At 35.4% G+C, this 16,255-nt stretch overlaps 1 protein-coding gene across 7 annotated transcripts in view; it reads right to left on the bottom strand.

Moving 5' to 3' along the window:
- Nucleotides 1-16,255, bottom strand: part of LOC128209847 (adhesion G protein-coupled receptor L3-like) — a 68,564-nt gene that overhangs the window by 8,968 nt on the left and 43,341 nt on the right. The window lies entirely within an intron of this gene.

The raw sequence follows: 16,255 nt of genomic DNA, 5'->3' as shown, positions 1-16,255 counted from the left end.
AGACAGCGCGCTCGACTATTCCGCCGCTTTTCGGTGTATGGACTGAAAAGTTTTGGCGAAACATGCATGGATCACTGTTATATTAGATTTCAATGCAATACATGATGTGCTGAGATATTTATATAAATTGAATTGGAAAATATTTGAGGTGGTACGCAAACTTTAACATAAATTGTAAGTTGAAAAAGGGCATAATTTTGTCAAAATGCTTGATAGAGTTACCTCCTCCTGCGTACAGGTTGGGGGCATGATGGTGAACAAGCGTGCAAAGTTTCAAAGCCAGATGTCAATGGACATTGAAAATATTTGAGGTGGTACGCAAACTTACACATAAATTCTAAGTCCAAAAAGGGGCATAATTCTGTCGAAATGCTCGATACAGTGACCTCCTCCTGTGTACAGGTTGAGGGCATGATGTTGAACAAGCGTGCGAAGTTTCAAAACAGTATGTCAATGGACTTTGAAAATATTTGAGGTGGTACGCAAACTTTAACATAAGTGGTAATGCTGACGCTGACACTCGGGTGACTAGGATAGCTCTCCTTATTCTTCGAATAGTCAAGCTAAAAATGATCACATATCAATAATGTTGCACTGAAGTATATTACAAGCAGGGGTAATTATAATTTTAACTAGAATTGAATGGGCAAAAATTTATTTAAATATGATGGTAAAACATGGCAAAACATTAAATCAATTACTAATAATTATGGTTGTATATGAACAATATGTAGACAAGCAGCTCTGGCAAATTGTCTGCAAAATATCTCAGTGAGAATACAGAATATATTCGTATTTTGTTTGTTACAAAAACATACACCCCATCCCCGCCTAAAAGTTGCAAAATGTTAATTATGAACAAATGTGTTGTTTAGATTTTAAGGGCAAACACAATTCTGCTTTAATTACAGAATTATCTAAACGATACTTTCCATAAACTTTAAAATAATTTGTGTTTGCAAATCTGACAAACATCATGTCTAATGAATTTTTTTTATCTAAATTTCAATTAATGAATATTGTAAACAGCTTTGCTAAAATCAGGTATAAACCAAAAGACCCGTGACAGTTAAATATGCAGCAACACATGTATTTTTATAGATTACCAACAGTGACTTTTTTGTCTTGCTTTTTGAAAAAAAGGTTGTTGCTTTTTACATCTGGTGGGAAATAAAATTGTATGAATAAATTAATGTTAAAATTTTCTAACTTTTAAAGGCCCAATATGTTATGACCTCTTATGAGGTTTATTCTAAATGAAGCATGAAAATAGTCAAAACCAATTGTTCATATCTAATTAATCGCAATATGTTATTGCGCATGCGTGTGACATGGCGGTGGAAAAAAATGGGCAGTGAAAAAATGGATTATTTTATGTATCTTGGAAGGAAATAAGTGATATATCAATCATTCAGACACTATTTTGGATTAATATGAAGTAGTCTTAATGACTAGAAAACGAAAAAAGTCAAAAGCTTCACCGGGAGAAGAAAAACGAACTCCAAGTAAACGGCGGGAAAGAAAACAAAGACAAACAATGGACACTGACAAAGGTCAAAACAGTGGCAATAACAATAACAATGGGATTACGACCAGCCAGTCTAGTCAATATCCAAACCCTCATACTCCACAGGCACAGTACTGCAGCCCGTGACCTGGCTTCATGTACCCTCAGAGCTTTAACATGGCGGCAAGCCCGTACCCGCCCTGGGGAACGCTACACCCCGGGGTGCCACAGAGTGGACAAACAACATCAAATTCACCAGGTACAATAAATAATGACCTAGTTTCAATGCTTATAAACAGATTAGACAGCATGGACAGTAAACTCGCTCGGCTGGATTCAATTCAAACTAGTGTAAACAATATAAATACACGGATCCAGAGCATGGAGACAAAGATCAATGATCTTGAGAGTAATGTGCGTGACATTGAGAGGAGCCGCGAGTTTGATAGCCAAACACTGTCGGAAATAAACAAACAGCACAAAGACTTAGATAGTTACATTCAAAAAGTAAAAAAGTTTGAAAGTGAGCGCAATGCCAGTAAAACAGCTCTAAGAGCAGAAATCCAGGACCTCAGATGCAGCAGTATGCGTGACAATTTACTGTTTCATAAATTATCAGAGGAAAAGGACGAAAACTGTGAGGAAAAAATATTACAATTCATACAAGAAAAACTAAAAGTAGAAAATGCCTCTCAACAAATACGTTTGCAGCGGGCGCACCGGATAGGTCCCTACAATGCCGAAAAAAATTGACCGATTGTGGCCAAGTTCGCCGACTTCCCCGATCGCGAGAAGGTACGCCGTGCGGCAAAAGAGCTGAAAGGTACACTCTACGGTATTTCTGAACAATTCCCAAGAGAGGTAGTCGAGCAACGCCGGAAACTGATGCCCATCATGCTCCAGGCCCGGAAGGATGGAAAGGAAGCCTACATTAAGGTCGATAAACTGTTTGTTAACCACCAGCTTTAACGTGGACCCTGTTAGGACGCCAGTGAGGGGTGCTAAAGTGTATATCATGGAATGTAGAAGGGCTTTCACTTCAGAAAAAATCTTCCAGTAGTTTTGTAAATATCATTAGTGAATATGACATTATATGTTTAAGCGAGTCATGGACTAATAAGAACTCTATTATAGATATAAAAGGATATTCTAAACCTATTCATTCATATCGTAAATATCAAAATCGACGGGCCAAACGATCCAGTGGTGGAATTATAGTATATATTAAAGATTACATTCATAATGGTGTGCATTTAATAAAAAATACAATTGATTGTATTATTTGGATAAGACTAGATAAAAACTTCTTTCATATTGATGATGATCTATATATTTGCTTTACATACATTGCCCCGGAGTCATCTCTAGTTCATAACATGTATAATGTTGACATTTTTACCCAGTTAGAACAAGATATTTTATTGTTTAGCCAACGTGGGAAAATATTTTTGTCAGGCGATTTAAATAGTAGGACTGGTAGTAAAGCGGATTTCATTCAATGCGATCGTAGTATAAATGTAAATGACGTTATCGTCATAGATACACCTACGCCTCGCGTCTCGCGAAATTTCACTTCCAATCGCTTTGGTGAATACTTACTAGACCTGTGCAAGGCAACCAATCAGCGTATAGTTAACGGTCGATGGCCAGGAGACCGTGGGAAATTTACCTGTATGATCTATAACGGGGCCAGTGTAGTTGATTATTTGTTGACACACCATGATAATTTTGATCTGCTTGCAAATTTCACAGTCGGGGATTTTAATATGTTTTCTAACCATGCACCTGTGTCATTCTCATTTAAAGTAAAGACAGTACATCGGGATCCAAGCGATGGAAATAATGAATTCACATTTTATAAATTTGATACAAAATACACGTCTTCTTTTGTGAGAGATATAACACAAAATATTGATAGCCTGATACAGGATCTAAATACTGAGATTAGCGGGGAGGGGAATGTTGATAGATTGACATCGATTTTTACAATCTTTTTATGTGGTCACGGAAATAAGTATTTTCGTAAATGATCTAAAAAAAAGAAATGTCGAATTTCATGATGGAAATAGGAAACAGGAATGGTTTGACGATTTGTGTAAACATAAATATGAAATATATAAAAATGCAGTGCGTCAATTTAATCTTAACCATTCTGATGTTGATAGAGCATCTTTGTATAACGCGAAGAAAGACTACAAGTATCAGTGTCGGAAGTCTAAAAATATATTTAAATATGCACGTTGTCGTAAAATGAATGATCTCAGACGAATGACCCCAAGATAATTTTTGAAAATATTTAAACCATCGAAGGTGGTAAATGGGGCCGATAATATCACTAACGAGGAATTTCGAACTTTTTTTAGTAGCCTCATGTCAGGTGTTGGATCTCGTGATAATGTTGACTATGATGATTTTGTTGGCCAGTTTGATGCGGAGGTAGAACAAAATGTTACGTTTGATTCGTTGGATGCACCTATCACAAATGATGAAATTAAAAAAGCAATTGGGAAACTAGGCTCAAATAAGGCAGCTTCTATTGACAATGTGTTATGCGAGTATTTTAAGGTATCAGTTCCACTAATCATTGGGCCATTGATTCTTTTTAATCATATATTGGACATGAAGTCATTTCCAAGGTCTTGGGCATCTGGTGTTATTATCCCAATCCATAAAAAGGGCGATCAATCAGATCCAAATAATTAAAAGCGTGGGCGGAGGAAAATAGTATATTAACAGATGCGCAATTTGGGTTTAAAAATAAGTACAGTACTGTGGATCCTGTTTTTATTTTGCATTCATTGATTCAAAAGCAGTTTGAAAGAAAAAAAAGCTTTACTGTTGTTTTATTGATTATAAAAAAGCTTACGATTGCATTGATAGAAACAGACTCTGGTATAAATTTATTAAGTTGGGAATTGATGGTAAAGTTTTGTCCCTAGTAAGATCACTCTATAATGAAGTGAAACTATGTGTAAAACACTTGGGAACATTATCAGATTTTTTTAATAGTGACATTGGCCTGTTTCATAGAGTTATTGTATCAGAGACTAAAGCAGGATTACAGAATTCTCTAAATGGTTTACATTCATACTGTCGCAAATGGAACCTCACTGTTAATATAGATAAGACTAAGGTAATGGTGTTCAGGAAGGGTGGAAGACTAGGTATTAATGATAAATGGTTTTATGACAATAAGGAAGTGGAAATTGTTAGCTCGTTTAATTATTTAGGAATTGTATTTAGTAGTGGCGGTGCATTTATGCAAGCTACAAAAACTTTAGTTGGAAAGGGGTTGATATTACTTCACTCTTTTATGGCACTAGTCCGTAATATTAAAGTGCCAATAGATATAATGTTTAATCTTTTTGATGCATACGTATTATAAGTACTTTACTATGGTTCTGAAGTCTGGGGTTATATAAATTCGGACGTGGTAGAAAGAGTCCACAAAAAGTTTTGTAAATGGGTATTAAATGTGAAACAGTCAACCAATACTTTGGCGTTGTACGGAGAGTTGGGCAGGTTCCCATTGTATATCGAAAGACATGTAAGAATGGTTAAATATTTCTTAAAACTTCATATAGTCAAGCAAGATAATTGCATTTTAAATGTTATATTACAGGATCAAATTTATAGTGTTGAAAATCATTCTTCTACGAACTGGGCATCAAAGGTTAAGGAAATTCTCCAATCATCCGGTCTTTATGAAGTATGGTTATACCCTGGGTTGGTAAAAATGGACGTATTTGTTCCCGTACTAAAAAGTAGACTCAGAGATATTTATATCAGCAATTGGAGGTCTGGGTTAGACTTGTCTTCGTCTCTAGATGTGTTTAAAGAAATTAAGACACATTTTGAACAATCTTCATATCTCAGTCTTGTTGAAAATACAAAGTATAGAAGTATCTTATCTAAATTACGCCTATCATCCCATAAACTAAATATAGAAATAGGTCGACACAATAAGGTTCCTAGGAATGAAAGAAAATGTTCACTCTGTAATCTAAATGATATTGAGGACGAATTTCATTTCGTCCTCAAATGTCAAGTATATGCGGACCTTAGACGTCAATATATTCCGAAGTATTTTTACACTCATACGAGTTTGATGAAATATATTGTTTTAATGCAAAGTAACAACCAAACCACCCTAAGGAAGTTAGCGCTTTACTGTGATAAGTCCTTCAAATTACGTGATTCCTTAATATAGTATAAATTTTTGCTATGTTTCATTGTTATTTTGATTGTATCATAAACGGTAGTGTTTAAAGATAAATCTGTAGATCCTTAGGACATACGAGATGTACATATTCTTGTTCCTTTTGTGTGCGTGATTTTTGTTGTTGTTGTTGTTGTTGTTGTTGTTTTTGTTGTCTTTTTTTGTAATATTCATATCCTTACACAGTAACCACAAAGTTGTATGTACCACGCAGCTTGAACCTTGCGGCTGTATTAATCAACGTTGAGCAGTATTTATATATAGAGAGAAATTCATATAGATTTTTATAACACCGAAATCATTACCTTTTCATATTATACCTTTATATCGATGACATTCTTGTTATTGTTATACACACTCTCACAATATTTATATCAATTTATGATTTATTTATTGATAGAACTTATGTTATAATTGTCACATGCCATGCATTATTTCTATACATATTGTTGTGACGATGAGCTTTTTATGATTAAGTCTGTTTTTATGATTCTGTTCTGTTCTGTTCATATCATGGGACTTCAAGACCCAGTATATTAAATTTTAAACTTATCAAGGTGTAATTACAAACAAATGACTTCTAACCCTCACATAATGTTTAATCCACAGGATGATCTAAAAAGGAATGATAAATTGCAATTACAATCAACATTCAACAGAGCTGAAAATATATTCTAAATTTAGCACCTATATAGAATATACAATAGAAGTAATCAAATCAGTGATATTGTTGGAACACACCCAAATAAGAACTCAGTGAAAAACTGTCAGCTGAGCTCACTAAGCACTATTTCATATATTTTTATATTTGTTGAGTGTACCAGCCAATGGAGCAAGACCAAATTTTAGTTCCAAAACCATTTATATATGAAATCAATTGAAACAATTAAAATGATTATATTATATAATTTATACAGAATGACACCATGAGGCTATTAAACTATTGGCATATGTTAATACGCACAAGTTAAGGCTACAGTTATCTACTATTAATTTATATAGATTTATCTGAAAAAATGCTTGCAATATGTACAGTGTCAAATTATGTTGATAAAATTCAGTGTTCTCAAAAGCACAATCAATGTTTTCTGTACTGACAGCTAACATATGCACTAACATATGTATCAGTTCAACAACATACAGTGATCTTGGATTCATTGACAGTTAAAACACCATAACGTCTATACACCGAACTGATTTCTTCTTGAAAAAATCATGAATAAAAGAAACCGAACAAACAAAAGTATCTGGTTTTAAATGCTAAATATGGCACAAAATTAACAGAACAGAGTTTTGCAATTGTCTATACGTTGCTCAATTATTACATATTTGCTGTAAATGTTACATTTTGTATTATTTACACACAAACAAGTTTGACAGGGGTGCCTAACATCTGCATTCCCTTGAAATATGGGATTCTGTGCTGCATCCAGTTTCAAATTGTTTGACCACTTCAGGCTGCTGGCACATCAGAATCTGCAAATAACATAAATTTATGTAGTCATAAATTTGATATTGTCACATATGGTGATAATTAAAGAAGTCCAACTTCAACACAAATTATTTATTTATGAAACAACATTTCGGCCATTCGGCCTTCATCAGGTTGTATGTATATAATGAACAGGAAATGACGTCAACATCAAATGACGTCAACGTTGATAACGTTGATATAGTCACATAATGATAGTCATAGTGTAATTTGACGTATTCAAAGATCAAGACAAAATAGATGAAATATATTATGTTTGAATATTTTGCAATGAGTACCGATATTAAACAACTCCAAGGTAATTGACTACAAAGAAGCATTTTGGAGGAGTCAGAAATGCACTTGCTTAGAATCTCTTCTTACTTGAAGAAATTTTCCATTCTCTGGAGGTGGTATGGAATTCAAGACAGAACTATCTTGAACAGGATTTTTTGTCCATAAAGGTCCTCTCGAGCTTTAGCAACCAGGTGGCTATAAAAAAAAGAACCAATACATTTGTGCTTTTACAGAATGTTGAAATGTATTAAGAAGTATTGAGGGATAAGTAAAAAACCTGAAATTTATAAAAAGCAAACAAAATAGTTTCACAAAATTGACAAACACGCTGAGGTTGTTGTTTCATTAGAAAATGATATAATATCATGGCCGTGACCGGAAATAATTTACAACCAGCATGAAACAATGTTATTTAGGAATGAAACAAACAGAAGATATAAACTTAAAAGATCCAAACCTGCTACTGTTTGGATACATTTTCATAAAGTGATTGTGAAATACTAATAAATTACCGCATGATGTGTACTCAAATTTAAGTTCGGCTTGCTGGTCTGTCATCATCCCACTTTCTAACCTGTTGCAAACAATAACAAATTAATAATAAGTTATTAAGGAATTGGATTACTAAAATATGTCCACTATACCTGGTTGATGTAATTACTAAAAATCGTATTTTCATAAGGACATTCACTAAAGGCTTCGAGTTGGGTTGTCGAAGCTGGCATTTATGCACCAGTCAATTGTAACCACGCCCCCCCCCCCCCCAGGTCCGGGGAATAGCAGGGACTTTGACTTCCGGTCAAGCCAACACCGGCTAAAATCTCCGCCCTGCGGAGACGAACAAATGGTAAAATCCCTGCCAAATGCCCCCGCACCCCAGGGACTCTTGGTAGGCCCATTCCCCGCTATATTTTGCGCAAAGACAAAACCACCGCATTCATCCGGCACTGTGCAGTCAACTATTTGGAAAGCCAACCTATAAATGACAACTTGATTTTATGGACTATTGTCATTGTAATTTGTAAAATAGTGTAATGATTCATGTACACTTAACTCCTTCTCATTGTGCTGTACCATATAAAGTTTTATTACATTCCATCCGGTAGATTTCAAGTTATGCTCCGGACAAGAAAAAAGTAACAAAGGGCAATAACTCTGTAATTGGCTGAAATATAATTGCGGTTCCTATACACTGCACTTCCTCTTATTATGATCTATCACTGTTTGAAGTTTTATTAAATTCCATCCAATAGTTTTCAAGTTATGCTCCGGACAAGAAAAAGTAACAAAGGGCAGTAACTCTGTAATTAGCTGAAATATAATTGAGGTTCCTGTACACTGCACTTCCTCTGATTATGATCTATCACTGTATGAAGCTTTATTAAATTCCATCCAACAGATTTCAAGTTATGCTCGGGACAAGAAAAAAGTATTAAATGCCATGACTCTGTAATTAGCTAAAATAGAGTTATGGTTCTTGTGCACTGCACTTCCTCTCATTGTGCTTTACCATTGTATGAAGTTTCAATAAATTCCATATAGTAGCTTGCAAGTTAATGTCTGGAAAAAAATGACAGCAAAAAAAAACAAATAAAGGGCAATAACTCAGTAATTAGCTAAAGTAGAGTTATGATTCTTGAACACTGCATTTCCTCTTATTGTGCTTCACCATTGTTTGAAGTTCTAATGAATTCCATCCAGTACTTTTCAAGTTTAACTCCAGACAAAAAAAGTAACAAAGGGCAATAACTCAGTAATAAGCAAGAATAGAGTTATGGTTATTGTACACGGCACTTCCTCTCATTATGCTCTACCATTGTATGAAGTTTATCCAATTCTATCCAGTAGTTTTTAAGTTATGCTCTGGACAAAGTTACAACGGACCGACCGACAAACCGACCGACAACAGGGAATAAATATTATTAAAAGTTAGAAAAAACAACAACATGATAGTATTAAACAGTTTTTTTCCATTGATTTTTAATTGAATTGTCCCTGACATGAGGAAATAGTAACTAAAATATTTTTTACTTCTTATGCACCAGTCAATTGTAACCACGGGCCCCCCAGGTCCGGGGAATAGCCGGGACTTCGACTTTCGGTCCAGCCAAACCCGGGTAAAATCCCCGCCGTGCAGGGACGAACTGATGGTTAAACCCTGGTCAAATGCCCCCGCACCCCAGAGACTCTATATAAGGCCCAATCTCGGCTTAATTTGGCGCTATGACAAAACCACCGCGGTCACCCGGCCCTGCGGGGCCACCTGGAAATTAAAAACACGGCCCTTTTCCCCGGCATACCCCGGACCTGGAGGGGGGCGTGGTTACAATTGATTGGTGCATTATATTGATACTATTGTTCTGGGTGGTGAAAGTTATATTCACAGGTTTCCTAAACAAAGACAAACAAAGTTTACAGATGCAACCTCACATTTGACAGTTTAGACATTATTTAGTTTTTGTATTAGATGAAAGAATCAGCTTATTTTTGCATCATTACAAAAACAGATCTCAAGTGTATGAAATTGTCCCTTGAATTACATTTTTCCTAAAGCATTATTAAGTAACAGGGCTTTTTCTGCCCAATTTGGGAAAAAGACCCTAGACATTTTGGATTATTTTGCGTCATGAAAATGCTGAAATTGGGAAATTTAACTGTTAAAAGAGCTGTCTAGTCTCCTGCGAATTAGTTTAAGTCCCTTTAATAGAACCAAAATGGCTAAAATATCAATCCTTGGGTGTAAATATCTTAGTATTGCAATAAATCAATCATGACAGATAATATTTCATACAGATATATCTTAATGTGATGAAAATCAATGATTTCCGAGTACAATAATCAAAAAAACTTTACATCACATAATTTATAAGGATGTTGAAAATGAACCAGCTGTGTGAAGTTAGCTAAACATACGACATTGGACATTGGACATTCAAAATCGAATGTTGTGCTGGCACGACATTGGACATTGGACATTCAAAATCGAATGTTGTGCTGGCACGACATTGGACATTGGACATTCAAAAGTGAAAGTCGTGCTAGCACGACATTGGACATTGGACATTCAAAATCGAATGTTGTGCTGGCACGACATTGGACATTGGACATTCAAAAGTTCCTGGTTGTCATAGATATTCGCGCAGTGATTCAGATTATGTTAATAGTCAAATCGTTCTTTAAATAGTCCTGGATGCAGCAAAGTGAAGGCAATAAAAAAGAGTTCCATACGGGTACTTGTTTATCTTTGCCCGTTGGGAAGATAAGAATTTCATGCATGGACAAATGTTTAAATCTTCTTTTCTGAGGTGGCAGAAATATATATATCCGAAATCTTGGACTGGTGATAAGGCTGCAATTCTAATTTGTCCATTCAAATTATTGTGTTAAATGACGACATTCAACTTGGCTTTTATTTTTTTAAATATGGTTTATAATAACGTATATCTGTCTATTCATAGTGACCAAATATTATTTAGGCATCCAATGGAAGTGGTAAATATTAAGAGAAAAAATATAATGAAACGACAACCAGTATACAAATAATAATTGTTGGACAAAGGTCATTTTTACTCATTAATTATCTGTCAGGAGTACCCTTTAAAATAATACCAAAATTATATGGGATCCCCATGCATCAAAATGTAGCATTATCGCCAATGGTTTATGCATTGACAAGTTTAGCTGTGTGTGCATGTTGCCTTAAGTCACATCCATGTCCGACAATATTATACATTTGAGGTACCTAACACATATTTGACAAAGAAACTTGTATTTGAAAGTCCGCAACATTGTTATTGAGAGTTGTATTAAAACAATCCTTTCGATTGATATACATACATATTTCCATGTAAATGCAGACACATTCATTAATGTAATATAATTATTCTAAAGCTCTGTAGATAAACACATACTGAAGTGCACATTTGTTGGGTTTATATAATTATTTGCGCTTTGTTTCCTTTCAACCCTTTCAACCATTGTCAGTTCTGCCCAAGATGCCATTTCCAATGGCGCTGGTGTCACATTTTACATGTATAAATTGTATATTCTGTAAAACCTATAAGAACTTATGTCGTATGTGATGAAGACGTCATTTTGAATTCTTTAATGTCGATGCGATTGATTATAAAACGCTTTGTGTAATTCTGTCGACTTATCAAAAAGGTTTATCGAACACAATTATTTCATATAAACTTTACCAAATGAAGACGACGTAGCATGTTCGACTAACTGAGTCGATAAAAAAACAAGTCGACAGGCAGGAATAGGTTACTTTATCGACTCATTGACAATATTTTTTTGTGTTTACGTAAAACCAGATAAAAAAGATGTACGGACGATTACATTTATACTTGTAGGAATCATCAATGCATGTCTATATTTTCCATATGTCATTATATACTGTGGATATAATTATCTTCACTTCCTTTATAAATGGTACTAGATGTGTAGCAGTGGTGTGTAAACAATTAAGCTTATTAAAAATATGCCATTTTGAAAGCATTATCACTGTTTGTCTACATATAATCCACGACCATTCATAAGTATATTCATTTGAATCTTTCTCTGCATATGTGACATCATATATATCTGAATCATGCTTAAGTTTCAAATATTGCGATGGAATCGTCATGACAATGCTCTTTTGGTGTTAATAAATTTTAAAATGGTTCATTGCTTTGTGATCTCTGACCCTTTTCAAATAATTTCAAGACAATATCTCAAACAAACAAAAAATCCGAATAATGCATGCAATCAAAATCAATTTAAAGTCGGTAAAAAAAAACATTCATTCATAAAACATGTCATACATTGATTTAAATGTGCTAACTGCTAGCACGACTTTCACTTTTGAATGTCCAATGTCCAATGTCGTGCCAGCACAACATTCGATTTTGAATGTCCAATGTCCAATGTCGTGCCAGCACAACATTCGATTTTGAATGTCCAATGTCCAATGTCGTGCTAGCACGACTTTCACTTTTGAATGTCCAATGTCCAATGTCGTGCCAGCACAACATTCGATTTTGAATGTCCAATGTCCAATGTCGTGCTAGCACGACTTTCACTTTTGAATGTCCAATGTCCAATGTCGTGCCAGCACAACATTCGATTTTGAATGTCCAATGTCCAATGTCGTGCTAGCACGACTTTCACTTTTGAATGTCCAATGTCCAATGTCGTGCCAGCACAACATTCGATTTTGAATGTCCAATGTCCAATGTCGTGCCAGCACAACATTCGATTTTGAATGTCCAATGTCCAATGTTGTGCTGGCACGACATTCGATTTTGAATGTCCAATGTCCAATGTCGTGCTAGCACGACTTTCACTTTTGAATGTCCAATGTCCAATGTCGTGCCAGCACAACATTCGATTTTGAATGTCCAATGTCCAATGTCGTGCTAGCACGACTTTCACTTTTGAATGTCCAATGTCCAATGTCGTGCCAGCACAACATTCGATTTTGAATGTCCAATGTCCAATGTCGTGCTAGCACGACTTTCACTTTTGAATGTCCAATGTCCAATGTCGTGCCAGCACAACATTCGATTTTGAATGTCCAATGTCCAATGTCGTGCCAGCACAACATTCGATTTTGAATGTCCAATGTCCAATGTTGTGCTGGCACGACATTCGATTTTGAATGTCCAATGTCCAATGTCGTGCTAGCACGACTTTCACTTTTGAATGTCCAATGTCCAATGTCGTGCCAGCACAACATTCGATTTTGAATGTCCAATGTCCAATGTCGTGCTAGCACGACTTTCACTTTTGAATGTCCAATGTCCAATGTCGTGCCAGCACAACATTCGATTTTGAATGTCCAATGTCCAATGTCGTGCTAGCACGACTTTCACTTTTGAATGTCTAATGTCCAATGTCGTGCCAGCACAACATTCGATTTTGAATGTCCAATGTCCAATGTCGTGCTAGCACGACTTTCACTTTTGAATGTCCAATGTCCAATGTCGTGCTAGCACAACATTCGATTTTGAATGTCCAATGTCCAATGTCGTGCTAGCACGACTTTCACTTTTGAATGTCCAATGTCCAATGTCGTGCCAGCACAACATTCGATTTTGAATGTCCAATGTCCAATGTCGTGCCAGCACAACATTCGATTTTGAATGTCCAATGTCCAATGTCGTATGTTTAGCTAACTTCACACAGCTAAATGAACCAGTACATTTTAAAAGACTTTCAAAAAAAAAGATTTTTTTTTGTTTTATACTTTTGATTGGGATTTTTTCCTGAAGATTGGGAAAAAACATCTTATATTTTGTTTTGGGAATGGGTCCGAAATTCGAACCCGTGGGTACTATAGAAAAAGCCCTGAGTAAGTACTACGCTTTTAGCCATGAAACATATTTTTTTATACTAAATAAATTCCAACTGTCCAATATCTAAAACTCACATTGGCAGCTAGATGGTTTATAGAAGGGCTAGACACCAGATGGTCCAAAAATCATCAAATATATTATATCCTAGTTCATATTGTGAATATTTAGCATGTAAAAGTGACTTGATAAGAATCGACTCATATACTGACAATATTTTTAAATCAACAGATATTTATATGGTATACAAACACAGTTAATTTTAAATTGGTAAGACACAAAAATACAGCGAAAGAAGCATTGCGCCATTAGCAAAGGTTTTCACTATTTCTTTTTTCTTGCAACTGTACAATCTGTCCCTTAAAGTTGCACTCCCACAGATTTAACGTTTTGACAACTTTCTTATTTTTGTCTTTTAACGAGCCAATTTTTGTGTAAATGCATGGAAACAAGGTCTGGGGAATAGCCGGGACTTTGACTTACGGTCCAGCCAACTCCGGGTAAAATCCCCGCCCTGCGGGGACGAACTAATGGTTTAACCCCGGCCAAATGCCCCCGCACCCCAGAAACTCAATATATGGCCCAATCTCCGCTAAATCTAGCGCTAAGACAAAACCACCACGGTCACCCGGCCATGCGGGGCCACCTGGAAAGTAAAAACACGGCCCATTTCCCCGGCTATCCCCGGACCTGGGGGGGGGGGGGCGTGATTACAATTGACTGGTGCATAATTTAAAGGAAATAAAAAAATCTGCAATCAGATCTTTTATCAGCAATCTTTTATCATTGGTTTGCAGATATTTACGCAAAAATATGCTCTTTCCAAGGCAAAAAAAATAAAATGTAAAAACGGTAAATCTGTGAGAGTGCAGCTTTAATTCAATCACTGAGAAATGAAAATACATGACATGGATAGGATCATAGCTCCACCTGCTTAATTGTCATTATTTATTGTCAGAATTTGAATTTATCCATTGAAGTACAATTGGCACAGAACAATGTACGACAATTGCAGGGCTGGAACCCGGGACCCCTTTGCAAACAGGGCGAGGTCTTCACCAACTGAGCTACTGAGATGCATTAACATTTTCTGACAATCTAAATAAAGAGGATGGTACCATGCCATAACCTATGTTCGATAACTTATAGAAAGAATAAATAGTGAATTTGTTTTGTTTTAGTGTAAAATCCTGATGTACATGAATTTCACTGAGTGAGAATCAAAAGCTATATTTTAAGAGTAACGAACTGAAATATTTTGCGATCTATCACAAACATAATAATTTAATTTTAGACCCTAACCGTGTATAAAATGGCATTCAATTATAATCATTGAAGTAGGGCAACAAATTATAATTTATTTTGGTAATAAAGTTGTTCAAATTGTGTCCCAGCCCTCTTAGCACTGGCATTCAATATTTATTTGAGAGCTGGCTGAAATTTCGAAATTTCAACAGTAAAAAAAATCAATATGTTTGAAACAGTGAAAGATTGTTTTTATTGTTAATAAATGTCTTTAAATCACCACAAAGCATATATAATAAAAATGTTTTGAATTTTGCTATGCCTATGCTTTACTATATTAGAGCTGGCATTGTAAATGTCTTGTTAATTTTACATGAACAATATCGCTTTTTAAGTAATTCATTTATATTGTGTTTGAAGAAAAAATTGAGAAGAAAATATTTCTCGACCATATTCTATCTCAAGTCGAAACAGCTGTTAGGAAGAGTCAATTGCACACTGCACGAAGAAAACTCACTGATCTACAAGCATGTTAAAAACTTCTGAAAAATATCGCAAAAACCGCCACTGTTTTGTGCTGAACTGATGACCCCGCATTTTCTGATTATATGCAGGAGAAAAAAAGTGTTATTAACATTGCTTGTCGGAAACCCCTCCCGAACCCACCCCATTTAATTAATTAATTACTTAAATTTCATTTTTTACTTTGTAGGAAAGATTTTGTCTAAAACTGTCTTGCATGCTTATACATGCGTTCATCTGAATAATTTTGAAAAGAGGTTAAAGAAATTCTGTGCGGAAATATGTGCCAGTTTAAGCGAGACATGTCAATACATTTCATCTCGCCTAAAGATATCCTTCTGAAAACCTTGGTAAAAAAATCACCGGTAAGACTCTGTAGCTGTAGTGTTATCATGTAATTCTGCCAAAAAGAAACGCTGCCTTTTATGCTGAAACCTCCCCCGGGTTCACAATCTATAATACTCACATTATTATGCTAGTTGAAACCAGGTCAAACATGCCACATTTGATGGTCGTCAACCCCTCCCGAACCCTTCACTGAAAAACAAATTATGAATTACTAAACATTTGATTTCATTATTTGTGCTGAAGTGGTTTTCTGTAATTTTATTCATACATCTTTATCGCTTAAAGAATTCGTGAGTCATCTGCCC

This window comes from Mya arenaria, chromosome 11 (assembly GCF_026914265.1).
Source record: "Mya arenaria isolate MELC-2E11 chromosome 11, ASM2691426v1".
NCBI lineage: Eukaryota > Metazoa > Mollusca > Bivalvia > Myida > Myidae > Mya > Mya arenaria.
Note: the sequence above shows the minus strand (reverse complement) of the source record. Positions and strands in the feature narration are given on the sequence as shown.